This window comes from Dipodomys spectabilis, unplaced genomic scaffold (assembly GCF_019054845.1).
Source record: "Dipodomys spectabilis isolate Male_0828 unplaced genomic scaffold, ASM1905484v1 ptg000054l, whole genome shotgun sequence".
NCBI classification, from domain to species: Eukaryota; Metazoa; Chordata; class Mammalia; order Rodentia; family Heteromyidae; genus Dipodomys; species Dipodomys spectabilis.
Window position 1 is genome coordinate 4,188,848 of NW_024870731.1, and position 17,116 is coordinate 4,205,963.

The following is a 17,116-nucleotide window of genomic DNA, read 5'->3' on the forward strand; positions in this document are numbered from 1 at the left end:
TAGATGAGGCATTTGGGGACATCACAACTGGGAGGGTGGAATGAAGGGAGGGAGAGCTGTTTGTCTCAGATAGTAGAGGCTAGGGTGCTGCACACACATCCTACGATTCATGGGATAGTCCCCACAACAAAGAATCATTCAGTCCACATGTTAACAGTGCCAAAGTTGAGCAATCCTGCCGTACATAAAGATACATGCTTAGAAAAACATTGGTTTTTTTTTTTTAAAGTCAAATTTCCTTGCTTTCCAATATATTAGCTATTCCTGTTATGGATGGTTAGAGAGCATGTACACAAACTTGTGCATTGAAAGAAAGGCTGATAGTCATGAAATAAAAATGCAGTCAAGACAAAACAGCTTTCTCAGTGGCACAAACCAAAAGCTGTTTCCCAAAACAGCTTTTCCACCAGTATTTCTGCACAGAGACTGAAATTAATAGGAAAAGATGAACATTTATGAGATCTGCTTGTCTGTTTTTTTTTCTTGTCTGTTAGAACTATTAGGCTGTGGCTTAACATCACTGTATTGTGATTACTGTATCTGTAAGCTTTGAAAGCATTTCTCTAATCTGGAAATGAATTAATATTATCCATGTATTAAATACTCAATCTAGGAACAACATCATTATGAAGACTGAATTCTCCTTCTCATCTTCGACATTTGTCAAACGTGAACTTGTCACCAGCATTGTATTGAAGTCCTTTATCTATATTATCCCATTAAATCACAGCAACCTAATGCCAGATACTTTCATTTTACAGATGGAACAAATAATTCAACTTAGAGTTTATATAATTATATAATGTCTTTAGTGTGTGAATGTATGTGTATGCTAGTATCAGAGCTTAAACTCAGCTTCACACTTTCACTTAGTTTTCATTGCTCACAATGGTGCTCTACCACTTGCGCCAGGCCTCCAGTGTTGCATTTAGCTGATAACTTGAGATGGAGTCTAGCAGACTTTTATTCCCAAATTTTGAAATAAAATCCTCTAGATCTCAGCCTCCTGAGTAGCTAAGATTACAGACAGATCTGTGAGCCATAGATTCAAGATTTATACGATTTTTGTGTGTATATGTCTGTATGTATGTCAGATTTTTACAATGTGTGCATGTGCACACATGCATGTGCATATAACAGTCTTGAGAATTAAACGCAGGGCCTGGGTACTGTTCTTGAGATTTTTGCTGAAGGCTAGCAGTCTACTACTTGAGCCACAACTACACTTCCAGCTTTTTTTCATAGTTAATGGAAGGTAAGGTTCTCACAGACTTTCCTCTCCTAGCTGACTTCAAACCCTGATCCTCAGGTCTCAGCCTCCTGAGTTGCTAGGATTATAGGCATGAGCCACTGATGGTTGGCTTTCTACAGTGTTTCATATATACATGCAATATGTTAACAGTGCTGAGCTGCCGGAATATAGAATGTACATATTATATTCAACTTACAATGAACAAAGACCCCAAACACTTGGGAACTGTGGCGACAGATATTCTCCCCACCTACCTAGAATTTAAAAGTTCAGAAGTGCTCTAAGATGTAAGAAAACTAAATCATGACTGGACACAGGGGCTTATACCTGTAATCCTGGATACTTAGGAGTTGAAGTGAGAAAAAAAAAATCATCTGGTCTCAAAAACAAATAGGCACGGTTTTAGAACATGACTATAATCCCAGCTGCTAAGAGGTAGAGGTAGGAGGATCACAGCTGAGGCCAACCTAGGAAAAAACACAAAACCGTATGGGAAAAACAAACTTCAGAGTCAAGGGCTTTGATATAGCTCAAGTGGTAGAGCACTCATCTAGCAAGTGCAAGGTCCTGAGTTTAAAACCAGAACTATCAAAAAGAAAGGACAAATTAGACATCCCAGGATTCCCATTTGAATTTTCTGCATTTCTCCATTCTTTTAATCTTGGGAAGAGCACTCTCTTTCATTTGTACTAAGATCAAGGCATCCATAAATCTGATTTTATCCCCTGCCCCAGTGGATGCAACCCAGTAAAGGGTAGAAGGGGGAAAGGGTAAAAGAAATGTCTCATATTTCAGAGAGGTCTCTAAAATAGCATTAGGCTCTCCATGATCTCTTCAGCACTCCATTCCTAACATCCTTACCCCAAACAGTTCTCTCTATTTAAAAAAAGAAAGGAACACAAGCATGCTTGTTGATTCTTTCTTCCTAGTTAAGGATAAAACTATTCAGAAAGGAAGTTCACAAGTCTCTCTAGTGTTTCTCAAGAGCTCATAAAAATGTATGAAGAGGTAAAAAACTGAGCCTCAAATGAGGGATCACTTAGAGAAAAGTTTCTGAAATCTTAAACATCTTTTTCATGAAATGAAAAAGAAAACCTTGGACATATGAACATTGCAGAGTAGTAAGAATTCCATGTTGAGGAATGCATTGGTATTGGATCACAACCTATGTCATATGAAATGCACAGGGGGGCTTTAAGAAATACAAGTGTTTGATGAACTGTAAAATAAATACCAAAGTGAAATCCTGCATAAGCATCCAGATTTTACAGGCCCGTTTGACAGAAGACTTGCCCTTTCTCTCCCTCTCTTTCTTGAAATTTTATCTTGGTTGAGCAGGAAACAAGACTCAGAACGACTCATCAATTTAAGCACATGAGAAGAAATGCTGGGAAGGAAAATAAAAGACTAGGCCTTTGTGGTAATGTCCTCAGTTTAAGCCTGGCCTCAAACTCTCCACAAAACATGTACTTTCCTCAAGAAATAACTCATAAGAACAAAGAGAAACCTTCCTACTGGAGCTCTGAAATAATGTAAATTATAGCTTGCAATGCCCTAAACAGGTTGGTCCCCCAAAAGGAGCTTTAGAATAGAATATAACAAATTTAGATCAGATCATCCGCAGCCACAAATACTACCGCTTGTGAGTCAGTTCTCCTAAACTCCTTCACCCAACACTTATGAATGGTGTGCAGAGCCTGGAAATTGAAGCCTTACCAATCAGATACTGAGTCTATATCACTGGAGTCCTCAGGCCAAGGCTTTCTAGCCTTGGAGTAGTGTGCTGGGAATGAGCCAGATCTTGGATGGCCAGTAGGTTTAGATTCTAGGACTACTTTGTGTGACTAATAATGGTTGGCTTTAGACAGTGTTGGGAAGGATTCAGAATTTAACTGGGAAAAATATTATAACCAATTAGCATTATTTGCTTTAGGCTAAGAATGAAGAAATGACAGAAGACAGAAGTGGAGGTTGGCTCAAATGGTAGAGCACCACCTTGGGTGAAAAATCCAAGTGTGAAGCCCTGAGTTCAAGCCCCAGTACTGGCACCAAAAAAAAAATATGACAGAAGGAAACGAATGGCAATACAAATCCTTGGACATAGCAAGGTCTTGCTTCAGTTTTCTTTAAAGTTTTGAGCACATAATTGCCAGGTTATTTACTTGCATAAGATTCCTCTTCACCGCTAGGTCACAATCTTCATGACAGCAAATGCCCTGAGTATATTTCTAACATTCCCATACCTGTGATTAGTTTCCTCCTTGTTAATAGTGTTCCATTAGTGGAATATACACACAGCTTCTACCAGGGAAAGAAACATTAGGTAATAGCCTTGAATCTACACCTCTATACTATGCTAATGCCTTTAGCATTAATTAACGCCATATATTTCTGCTAGCACAAATATAAACTCTTACAGTCCCATATGCCATGCCAGGATAGATTTCTATGTATGTCTAATAAAATCCTTGATCTTCAGAAACCAAACTGCTGCTCATCATTACAGGGTCCACACAGTGGGTACCTTTTCTTCTTCAAAGCTACCTTGTCAGCCGGGTGCCGGTGGCTCACACCTGTAATCCTAGCTACTCAGGAGGCTGAGATCTGAGGATCGTGGTTCAAAGTCAGCCTGGGCAAGAAAGTCCATGAAACTCTTATCTCCAATAAACCACCAGAAAACCAGAAGTGGTGCTGTGGTTCCAGTGGTAGAGTGCTAGCCTTGAGCTGAAGAGTTGAGGGATAGCACTCAGGCCCAGAATTCAAGCCCAAGAACAACAAAAAACAAACAAACAAACAAACAAAAACACAAAAAAACTACCTTGTCATAGGGGAGCTCTATGTGGAGTCTTTTGAGGAACCTCCATACTGCTTTCCAAAGTAGTTGAACAAGTTTACACTCCCACCCTATGACCCAGCAATCCCACTTTTGGGCATTTACCCCAATGATCACAAACAAGATCATACTAAAGCTACCAGCACAACTATGTTTATTGCAGCCTTATTTACCATAGCTAAGATATGGAACCAACCCAGATGCCCCTCAGTAGATGAATGGATCAAGAAAATGTGGTATATATACACAATGGAATTCTATACCTCCATCAGAAAGAATGACATTGCCCCATTTATTAGGAAATGGAAAGGCTTGGAAAAAATTATATTAAGTGAAGTAAGCCAGGCCATGGTTTCTCTTATTTACAATAACTAGTATATGTCTGAGTCAAGCAGAAAAGGTCAGATAAGTTGATGTTAGGGGAATGAACCTCAAGATAAGTATTCAAATGTTTTCTTTTTCTTTCATGCAATTGTTTCTAACATATTTATAAGATGATTTCTTTGTTGCTTTGTATGTCCCTCCCCCACGGTATAACCCCTACTTTTACTCTATTTGATGTTGGTATAATTTGTGGAGGGGAAGGGCAAAAACAAATCCTTTAACTAGGGATACAGGTAGACCCATTGCAACAATGAGATGTACAAGTCGTTATGTCAAAAAACGAACTTAACAACTTTGGTGGGGGTGGGGGGAGGTGGAAGAGTATGGGAAGGGATGGGAAGGGGAAACAAAGAGGAGGCAACAATGCTTGATAAGATATGTACTCATATCTTATCTTGCCCATGTAATTGGAACTCCTCTGTATAGTATTTTCACAATTAAAAAAAAAAACCAAAAAACCTACCTTGTCAGGCAAAGTCAACAAGGTTCCACCTCTTTGGGCTCATTTTCTCACCTACTACATGAAGATCTGGATAGATAGCTTTGGGTCCTTTCTAGCAATAATGACTCAGATTATAGGATCCTATGTACAGCTCTACATAGACATTTTCAAGTCATTTAAATTTATGTATATTTATGTATGTTCATACTTGAATATATTGTATTTCAATCATATTTACCCTTAAACTTTCCTAGTAGGTCATTAATGTCATTTAAAAAATACCTAGATTCCATAAACAAGAGAAATAGTCCTGCAACAAATATGGGTGTCCAGACGTTTCTGTCGTATGCTGACTTTTGTTCCTTTGGGTATATACTAAGGATCAGTATAGCAGGATTATATGGGACTTCCATTTTCAGTATTTTTGAGGAAACTCTATTATGGCTGGACTATTGTACATTTCTACCAACAGTGCATAAAGGTTCATTTCCCCAAAGACCATGTTGTTGTTTGTTTTCTTGATGATAGCCATTCTGACTGGGGTGAGATAAAATCTTAATGTAATTTGGATGTGCATATCTTTCACAAACAAGGACTTGAATGCTGTTTCATATGTTTGTTGGCATATGTATTTCTTTTGAGAAGTTCAGTTCAATGCATTTGCCTATCTATTAATTTGTTCTCATGGTGTTTTAATTTTTTTAGTTCTTTTTTTTAAATTTTTTTAGTTCTTATGTATTAATATTAAATCCCTGTCAGATAAATAGTTGGCAAGTATTTTTTCTTACTTTTTACACTGTCTCTTCAATCTGGTAATTGTTTCCTTTGGTGGGTAGCAATTTTTAATGTGATATAATCTCATTTGTCAAGTCCTACTATAATTTAATGAACTATGGGCGCCTATTTTGACAGTCATTTTCTATGCTTGCATTTTGAAGTTATTTCTTTGTATTTTTCTGAGACAGTTTCAAATTTTCCTATCTTACAGTAAGACTTTTGGTCTACTTGTAAAAATTGATGTTTTTATACAGCTAGAAGAGAGGGGTCTAGTTTCAGTCTTCTGAATTAAGATATCCAGTAAGTGTTTCCATCACCATTTGTTTAAATAGGCTTTGTTTTCTCCAACGTATTGGCATATTTGTTGAAAACTAGATCATTGTTGTTATGTGGATTCATTTCTGGGGCCTATCTTTCTGTGCCATTGGTCGACAAGTCTGTTTTCCTAAGCTTTTTATTTCTATGATTTCATATAATTTGAAATCAGATATTATGATGCCTCTAGCATTACTCCTTTCACTCAGGATAGCTTTGGATATTCAAAGTCTTTTGTGTTTCCAAAGGAATTATATAATCTTTTGGTATCTGTAAAGAATGCCATTGGAATTTTGATAGGGATAGCATTAAAACTATATATTGTTTTTGCTAATTTGGCCACTCCATGAACATGAAATGTTTTTCCTCTTCTATTATCTTCCTACATTTCTTTCTTGGTTGTCACTTCTTTGGTTAAGTTCATTTTTAGTATCTATCTGTCTTGTCTATTTCTCTGACTGTCTATATATCTTAAGGCAACTGTGAATGGGATTGTTTTCCTAATTTCTTTCTCAATATATTCAACATTGGTATATAATGCACCACTGATTTTTGTGTAAATTTGTATCCTGTTACTTTGCTAAAAATCTTTATCAAATTTAAGAGATTTTTCAGTGGAGTTTTTGAAGAATAGAATTATACTGGTTAATTTTACTTCTTCCTCTCCTATTTATATCCCTGTTATTTTCCTCTTTTGTCCTGTTATTCTGGTTAAAATTTCAATTGCTGTATTGAATACGCATGAAGACAGTAAAATAACTTTTCCTCATTTTTCCCTTCTAGTGTGATTTTTTTATATATTTTTATTGTAAAGATATTGTACAGAGGGGTTACAGTTACATGAGTAAGGTAATGAGTACATTTCCTCTTGAGCACTGTTACTCTCTCCTTTGTTTTTCCCCAGCCATCCCTTACCTCCCCACCTCCCCAACTTCTCCCTTCCCCCCACCAGGTTGTAGAGTTAGTTTTTAACATAGTGTCTTTTACATCTCATTGTTACAATGGGTCAGCCTATATCCTTTTAGAGGAAATACTTTCAGTTTTTCTCTATTCTCTATTCTCTATTCAGCTGATGGCTTTATAGGCATATTGCCTATATTTTGTTGTGATGTTCTATTTTGAGTTTCTTCAGGATTTTCATCATAAAAGGATGTTAAATTTTTGTCAAAGGTATTTCTGTATCTATTGAGATGACATGTGCTTTTGATATGTTGAACCACCCTTGCATTCCTGGAATAAAATAATTTGGTCATGATATTTTTTGTTAGTGAATATTGATTATACAAAAGGGTTTCATTGTGACATTCCCTAACATGAATATAGAGAATTTTGATCAAACTAAACCCCCTGTTACATTCTTTTATTGCTTTTTAAAAATAGTTCTATGGATTTCATCATTCTGTTTTCATCTATGTATATGAAGTACTTAAAATGCATCATATTTTAATGTGTTGAGTTAATTTTGCAATATTTTATTGAGAATTTTTGTGTTTATGTTAATTAAGAAATTTGATCTTCACTTTTTGTTGTATCCACATCTGGTTAGGATATCAGGGTAATATTGGCTTTGTAGAATTAGCTTGTTAGCATTCCTTTCCCCTATATTTTATGGGAGAGTATGAGGAGCAATTGTGTTAGTTCACTATTGCACTCTTGTGCTTTACCTCTTAACCACTTCTCTCTGCAGCCATACATCTGATGTTTTGTTTCAGATTCATGGGAATACGGGCAAGTGCTGGCTGTCTCTAATATACTACTTTCCATTCCTGCTGCAAGTCATTGTGTTTTCTAAAGAAAGGAGAAAGTTTACAAAGCAGTTGTGGTTTGCAATGGGCTTGTACATTCTTAGAGAGAAGCTGATTTCAGTATGCATTTCATGTGGCATATCACATCTGAACACAGGAAGACTGAAACTTCATCATTCACAAGAGAATGAAGGGAAATATGATATAGAGACATCATTTCTATGCATAGGCATAGAATAATTATGACGTTTTCCACCACGTTAAGTGCCTTAACTTACTGAAAACTCATAGCAAACTTACTAGGTTAGCTGCATTACTGCCCCAGTAATGAAGATAAAGACACTAAAATGTCACTTAGCCAAATAGCATAAAAGGCAGGTTTTGAGAAGGAAGACTAGTGAGGAGGCTCCTGAGTGATCTAGAGAGGAGCTGATGGAGCAACAGATCAGGTGCTGATGGTAGAGGTGGCAGGGAGTCTTCTAACATATGTAGATTTGAGAACAGAGTTAATTAATTGGTGATGATATGAGAGGTAAGACACAAAGCACGGATCTGAGAGTTTTTGCCTAGACAAGTGCAAAATTGGAGTTTCTGTTTATTGAGAGATGGTGAATATGGGAACAACATATCTGAGGAGATACCTAGAGCTCAAGTATCTCTTATTCTTCAGTTTAAGATGGCTCTTGCACTCACAGGCAGAGGTAAACATAGGGAGCTGGAGCCCATGGATAAGCCTGTGTTTAGTCACGTCAACACATGGAAGAGTTTCCTGAGGGGTGATGCAGACAAGGAACAGTGTCAGGCCTGAGTTGTACAGTCCATCAGTGGGAAGCTTGTGTGCTGAGGAAGAGCTGAGGAAAGGAGGAGTGTGGGTGAGTTTGAATGCAGTGGATCTCTGATGTTATTGCAATCAAAATGTTTGAAAATGAGGCTATTTCTTGAAGAGAGTGGGAGTGTTTTCAGTTTAACTATTGTCATTTATTTCATTTGTATCTCAGTGTTTCTCACAGAGCCACAGGAATGACCAAGGGTATATCCACTGGTCGCCTTCAATGAAGTCTTAGACCTGAGGGGGATCTTTTTCAAAAATAAAACTCTAATGAAAGATCTACTTACTGCTCAAAACAGCGCATTTCACTAGAAACTATGTAAAGACCAAGTGGGAAACAAAGCATTTTTCTGCCAAATGTGTATAAAACACCAAAAAGCCTGGCCTGCATATGCTGATTCCATTCTCAAAACTGGCCTTTTGCCTCAGGCTTTATGAATGAGCAATAAATCCCTGCTTTCTACAAAAGGTCTTTGTGTTCATTTTCTTCTCCTTGTGGATGCTAACATTAATAATCTTCCATTATTCTTCATTAAGCAATGTGGATAAAGATCCCAACTCATCTCTATGGCAGAAGAGACTCTGTGGATTGGCTCAGAGTCCAAATCCATGGCAGGGAGGGGAAGGTCTCCAAGGACTGAAGACTTAGTGAGACAGACTCCATTTCACTCCCCATATCTACTTCTGTCCCCCATACTAAGCTACCACTGCTATGTATTTAGTCTTCTCAGTTACACTCTGGCCCCAAATCATGGACCCCAGTTCTATATACTTCATTCAGAATGAACTAAAATACAAGCATACTACTTGCCATCCTATTGTTAAAGACTCACTGGCCCTAGCCTTTTTTGTGATTCTATCCTTTGATTAGTTGATGCTTGTACTCCACCCCCAATCAATCACCTGATCTTCTCACTGAAACCCACACTTTAGAGGAAATATCAGCTCTTTTCTGATGGGAGTCATCACATTCACCCAGGTGTCTTTCTACGACATCAGTTTGGTTACTCATTCTTAGCATTGTTGTATCCTACAATATTCCTGTTCTCTTACTTATTTTCTTCTTACTTCTGCACATAAAGATTCAAAATCCAGCCAGGAGCCAGATCTATTTGATTCACTGTGTAGTTTCAAAGCATAGATTTGTATCTGGCATGTAATGATAACTTAATATACTTTGTCAGAGGATAGGAGGGGAAAAAATGGCAAGGAAGGAAGGGAAACAGGGAGGGAAGAAAGGAAAGAGGGCAGAAGGAAAGAGAAATTAAAGAAGAGAGGGAGGAAGAAAGAAGAAGAAACATAGAAGAAAAAGATATGGAGAAGGGAGACAAAGGAGGGGGAGAATGGGAGGAATATGAAAGAAGAAAAGGAAGAAGCAGTGAAGGAAGGAGAGAGGGATTAGAGTTTGGTACACTGGGTTTCAAATGTTATCTCTACCACTTACTAGACATTAGACTAGGACAACAATATGTCATCTCTGAGCTCTGGATAGCTCTGTACTCTGTAAGATTATAGTAATATTATTATTTTAGGGGATTAATGTGAGGATGAAATGAGACAATACATATGGAAAGCCTACAAAAGTAACTGAGACATAATGGTTACTGTTTTTAATCTCTTTTATTTGCACCCTCCAAAAATTTTAGGGTTGGCATTAGCTTGATGGTGCATGAGAGGTCTCAATAACAAACCATTTTCTCAGATACATCCATGCCATATCAGGCTCTCAAGCTGTTATATAAAGAAATGATAATGCTAGAGTAATGTGTTTTGAAATGTGGATAGTGAACCTAAGTGGCACCATCTTGGCATCGAGGTGGATGATGTGGACTTCCCAAAAGCTCTAGAGATGAATTCTGCTTCCCCACCCCCTCTACCCCCAGGTGAATTCCTAGAAGCAGTTGGGTTGGGAACTTGAGCAATAGGTTCCCAGACCTGCCATACCTGAACCATGAACTCAGGATACTCTTGGAACTCTCCAGCTCCCTGTGATTCTGCTTCCTAACCATGACCCTACGTAGGTCCCTCCACTCCTGCGACCACTGCGCCATTCCTCATGTCTCCCGACTCCCTGATTCTCCTCAGGTCACCATGGTGTCCCTCTTCAACTCTCCATTAGAGTTGATTTGGTTTGTTGAGACAGTTTTATGCTCTTTCTTTACTACCCTTGTGGCTCAGTTTCCAAACAGTATTAAATGCATTGGAGGCTGCAAGTTTTGGAGGAATATGTGCCCACGTGCAATTGCCTACTTTCTAATAAAGACTTCCAACTCACCCTCTAAAACAGATTTAGGCAAACTGTGACTCTTACAGTAGAAACCCATTTCTTTGTGCTCATCACCCAACCCTTTCTTTCACACTGTCCCCACGCTCTGAGCTGAGCAGTCCGGCCATCTTGTTAACAATGTCAGTACCACGCCAACCAACTCATCACTTTCCTCCGGCCATAGCAGCATGATGAATTATGGGATCTAATCCAGTCTTATTAGGACTTTTATAGAAGTAACTACAAATGATATCCCTCTCCTTCCTCCTCTGATCCTGTTCCCCTCTCAACCAGAATGTAAGAGGATAAACAGCTGGGGATCAAAGACAGGCCCGAGAGTGAAGCACAACAGTGCGACAAACAACTCGGTGCGGTGGTGTCATAGGAACCCCATGTCCATCAACAGGGTTTAGCTTCTAGTGGCTCCATCTTAGTATGGGTCATTGGAACATGCCAAGTGAACTGAGGTTTTGTCATAAGAGAACATGACTAGATTTTATGTGTGAAAATCAAGGGATTCATCAATGTATTTCCATGAATTATTCTACTTCAAAAATCCTCAGAAGTAATTACCTCAAAACATTTCCAACTCTATGCATGAAATTTCCTTACAAAGATTCAGGGATATCTCATTTTCCCAAAGTCTGTATATTCTTGCCTTTATAATAATAATATTGGAGAAATCAGGATCCAAAAGGATCTCCCTAAACACTCTTGTCCTGAAGCTCCTCCCCTTTCCCTCTTCCACATAATAAAGGGTCACTTAACTATACTCTCTGTTCCATATCCCTTCCTAATTGAGTTGTCCTTCTCAGTCTCATGGCTCCAACTATCCCTTTGTCATGCAGATGATAGTAAATAAAAAAGAAAGCAAATATAACTAACTTTTCTACTTTAAGATTATTCCAATAGGGGCTGGGAAGGTGGCTCAGCGGTAGAGCGCTTGCCTTGCATGCCTTAGGCCCTGGGTTCGATTCCTCAGCACCACATAAGCAAAAAGAAAAAAGCCAGAAGTGTCGCTGTGGCTCAAGTGGTAGAGCACTAGCCTTGAGCTGAAGAGCTGAGGGACAGCACCCAGGCCCAGAGTTCAGGCCCCACGACTGGACCCAAAAAAAAAAAAAAAAAAAGATTATTCCAATAGAGCACGGGGAAAATAGACATATTCCAAATACCCTTGTTTTTGAGTTTGGGTATTATCTATTTAAGAGTAAGTTATCAACATCTAGTTTATGATACAGATAAAACTTCCACTTGTTTTTCTGATAGTAAATTTAAATGTAATCAAAAGAAGGATGCAAAGACCTATGCAACACATATTTTTATAATGTTTATAAGAATCATATAAAAATGTATATTCCTTGTATAAAATTATATACAAAAGATAGGCCAAAGAAGACATTAGCTGGATGCTGGTGGCTCATGCCTATCCCAGCTACTCAGGAGTCTGAGATCTGAGGATCACAGTTGAAAGCCAGCCCAGGAAAGAAAGTCTATGGGACTCTTATCTCTAATTAACCACCAGAAAATAAGAAGTGGAACTATGACTCAAAATGGTAGAGCATGAGCCTTGAGAAAATGTGATCAGGGACAGTATACAGGCCCTGAGATCAAGACCCACAACTGACAATTAAAAAAAAGACATTAAAGTTATCTGTGATGCTAATATCCATTTTCATCTCAATTAATATCATGGTAACTAACTCCATGGCATTTGAATTTATAATTAATTCCTTTTTTTTGCCAGTCGTGGGCTTGACCTCTGAGCCTGAGCACTGTTCCTCAGCTCTTCAGCTCAAGGCTAGCACTCTACTACTTGAGCCACAGCACCACTTCCAGCTTTTTCTGCTTATGTGGTGCTGAGGAATTGAACACAGGGCCTCATGCATGCAAGGCAAACACTCTACCACTGAGACACCTTCCCACCCCTATAATTAATTCCTTATTGAGTGCCTTACCATTATCTACCTATACAGTTTGCATCTATCTTCTCACTAAGATGAATTACACTGTAGTAAATATTTATATAGTCAAACAGATAAACACATTTGTATCTCTATACACCTCTCAAAATTGTATTTGTCAGCTGGGTGCCAGTGGTTCACATCTCTAATCCTAGCTACTCAGGAGGCTGAGATCTGAGGATCATGGTTCAAAGCCAGACTAGGCAGGAAAGTGTGTGAGACTCTTATGCCCAATAAACCACTCAGAAAACCAGAAGTGGCACTGTGGCTTAAGTGGTAGAGCGCTAGACTTGAACTGAGAGCTGAGGGACCCAGGCCCTGAGTTTAAGTCCCATGACTGACAAAAAAAAAATGTATTTGTTAAAAGATATTGCACATTTCAACCTAAATTGCACATTTCAGCACTCAAGAAATATTATCTACCTCTTATACTCTAACAGAATCCTCTCTGATGTCCATTTCACTACAATTATGCCAAAACTATGTATCATCTTTAAAAATCTTCCAGTAAGTTTTAAATACAGATAAGATGAATGGGACTTTTTCATGGTCCAAATGAATTAAGACAGAGTATTAAATCTCAAAATTCCTGAAGGGACAGCTGGCCAAGCTCAGCTTTGGTTCACAGAAAATATCACACTGCCCATTCCAAATGAGCAGGACCAGGGTAGTTAACAGAAAAGAAGTAGACTGATAAAGGCCAGATTTTTCAAACAAATTTCAGATGGAAATATCTGTTGTTTTTTGTTTCTAGCCATGGAGCCTTCCCTAGATGAAAGGCAAACCTGCATAAATTATTCACTTGATGTCAGACGTTCTTTGGGACATTGGAAAAAGTGGATTATTAATGGACAGACCAGAACAATTCTCACATTACATATAGCTAGGTCTATCAGCAGGGGAGGGGCAAAAGCCCCAGACATTTTGCTCACTATAACATTCTGAAAATTCTCACAATAAGAAGTCATTTCTCAGCAGGCTTGAACTCAGCATTGTATCAGGAAAATAAGGTTCCAATTAAAATTGTCATTCTTCAGGCTTATTTTGGGTGGTCATCCTGTTGAAAAGTGATCCGAAATGCAGTTCTGGCAATGTGGGGGAGCCCAAGAGCCTGCCAGGTCTCTGGGAGAAAATGGGTTGGTAGAAGAACCAAATAGTAATTTGGCAGAGTCCAGATAAACTAACCATGATACATTTGTGTTTTCTGCTTTGAAGTCATGGTGGTCCATATGGCAGTCTAGGGATAAGAAGATATCATTGGAGGCCAGCAGTGTAGATAAAGCAAGGTCCAATGAGGAAGGCAGCTCTTTTCTGCAGCTTTCATTTAGGAAAAATCCAGACAGGATGCAAACCTACCCAGACCTTCTCCTTAACTCCCACCCAACCAGTGTCACTTTTCAACATTGTGACTGCTTCCAGTTGGATGCTCTAAACTGCTGGTTTTAATTAAAACTTAATTTGCAAAAATGTTTCATAATTTATGCATGTCATGTAATTCCTCTGAGATGATGAATTTGGAGCCAATTCAGTGCCTTATAAGGAGAAACTTCGAGAAGGTTAAGGGAGGAATGGCCAAAAGGAAGAACTAAGAGGAGTGAGCAGAGAGGAAGGCACTGATAGATTCTTTCAGCCCCTATCACAGGGATCTGAGCCATATGGGACAGACATGGACTTGGTTTTCTGAAAGAAGAGTCTGTTTGGCAGATCATAGACATGGAGAACCAGAAGGATCAGCAATAGCTAAAATGGTCCTCTAGGCAAAGTCTCCCATGGGGAAGAGGAGCCAGAGAATTTGAAACTCTACCAAACACATGAATGGGCTTCCAACCATCCCACAAAAGGAGACATAAAAGTCCTCAGGCTCCTACTGAGCTCAACATATGTCTTCAAGGGAGATTCTGTAGGGATATGCCAAACTCTTGAACCACAGAGAAATCTGTGCAGCAACAACTGGAAATACTAGGTTCCAAAGAAAGATGACCAGAAAGATACTTTCAGGCTCAACTCACACTTCGTTACTTGTTAAATGAACAAACCTCTAGTCACCCTTCTTAGTACTTACAGTAAGTACTTGTCATGGGAAGGTAGGGAAGAGGCCAGCAATAAAGTAAAAACAAACTCTACTTACTCACAAAAGATGGGGGTTCAACACCAGTGTTACATTTTTTTTCTACCAAATCTGTTATGTTACACATTTCATAATCTGGAATACAAAAACAAGCCATGAACCAGAATTGAATATAATCACAGGCATTTCTGCTATGATGTGATATGTATTTCCATAAAACTGTATGCTAGAAATCACAGAACTGACAGGAAAAATAGGATTTGTGACAGATAAACCCTTGGCAACCATAGCACCACACAAGTCCTAGAACAACCTTAATGAACTGTTGGTGCAGCAATATGCACGTGTTAAGTTCCTAATCTTGAAAAGGAAAACAGCAACATGAATACAGGAGGTGTGAAGAAGGGGAAGGTTGCTGATCAGAGGACACCAGAGTAAAGTGTTTGCGGGGTGAGCTAGGTAGGAAGTACTTCTGAAACAGAACACTGAGCCCGGAGAACATGCTCTGAGTGGGCATCTCTCTGTGTTGTTCTGAGCTCTGCAGGCTGCTGCTCCCTACAGTGTGAGCCCTGTGCTCCCAGTCCTCACTGGTGCAAAACTACCAGCCCAGGGAAAATGACATAGGCATCAATGAGATTGCCAGTTATGTAGCAGCTATGAATTACAGAAATGCATGCCTTAGTATTTTATTCAATATTCATATTAAATTCGGACCCAGATTTTCATAGAGACATTATTAAAAGCATAGGACAATACCTTTAACATTATTGATAGCCATAAAGAGTTAGAGAGGTTGCATCTTTTAATTAAAGTAATTTGAGATCCAAAAGGAAGCTAAGCTGTACATTTTCTGAAGCAGGTAACACTTGATGACTTTAGAATATTGTTGCTGAAGTGAGCTATACTTTACATGTCATATTTCGTGGAATTTTCAAAGTTGTGGGAACTTCCAGAGTGAGGTAAGACCATACAAAGCAGATATTCCAGATTTCTCAACCTTCAGGAGTCATAGTTGCATCTTTACTTGGGTTACTTATTTTTATCAACAATATTGGAGTTTTACCTAAGTACAACACTGTTTTACTTCCATAAGCAAGAGCACATTGCTATTACAAGATTTCTGAGAGCTGTTTGTTGGTTTGAGGTACAATGGATGAACCTAAGACCTCCTGGACACCAGGCAAGCACTCTATTATTGAGCTATATCAACAACTCCAAACTTGTTTTTGTTTTGTTTTTTGTTTTTGTTTTTCTGGTCCTGGGGCTTGAACTCAGGGCCTGGGCACTGTCCCTGGGCATTTTTGCACTCTCCCACTTGAGCCATAGCTCTACTTTTGGCTTCTTTGGTGGTTAATTGAAGATAAGAATCTCAAAGACTTTCAGACCTGAGCTGGCTTTGAAAGGCAATCCTCAGATTTTTAGCCTCCTGAGCTACTTAGGACTATAGGCTCGAGCAATAATGCTTCATTCAAAATTTTGTTTTAAATAGATTGAGATAATGATAAGAAGGTGTCTAAAACTTGTGGAACTTAGAGAAAATTGAAAATTTAAGAAGTCATAAAAAAGTAAGGTGATTTTTTTATATTTTTAGCATTATAGGTTATTCTTTGCAATGCTATGAAGTCCAAAGTTAAACAACAACAACAACAACAACAAAAACCCCGTCTAAGTAAAATGGCTCTCAAAGCCATTTGTATTTTGCAACAACTTTGAATTCTGCACTTAGATTTAACGAGTGAGGGCTGGGAAGGTGGCTCAGTGGCAGAGTGCTTGCCTTGCATGCATGAGGCCTGGGTTCAATTCCTTAGCACCACATAAACAGAAAAAGCTGGAAGTGGCGCTGTGGCTCAAGTGGTAGAGCCTGAGCTGAAGAGCTCAGGGACAGCACCCAGGCCTAGAGCTCAAGCCCCACGACCACCACCACCACCAACAACAACAAAAAGATTTAATGAGTGAACTGTATAAGTCTTGTCTCTAGGAAGAGAGACTTTGAATAGAGAGGCTGTCCTGAAGATAGCCAATGACCGCAACAGGGCTTGACTACCCCCTAGAATAACACCATGAAAGCCAGACCCAGCAATGTTCATCTTTGTTGACTCCTATCTCCTGCCCAATACTGTTGAAACATTCCTAAACACAAGAATTTACAGTTTGGAGGGAAAATCCAAGGACATCATAAGCCAGGGAGAAGAAGACATCTCTATGTCTCCTTTTGATCTAGAACTTACTCTCGAAACAAAAAAT

General features: G+C 38.8%; 1 protein-coding gene across 1 annotated transcript in view; it reads right to left on the reverse strand.

The window, feature by feature from the left end:
• The window catches only part of Cacna2d3 (calcium voltage-gated channel auxiliary subunit alpha2delta 3), a 927,251-nt gene that overhangs the window by 266,442 nt on the left and 643,693 nt on the right, over window positions 1–17,116 (reverse strand). The gene's annotated exons all lie outside the window — the stretch shown is intronic.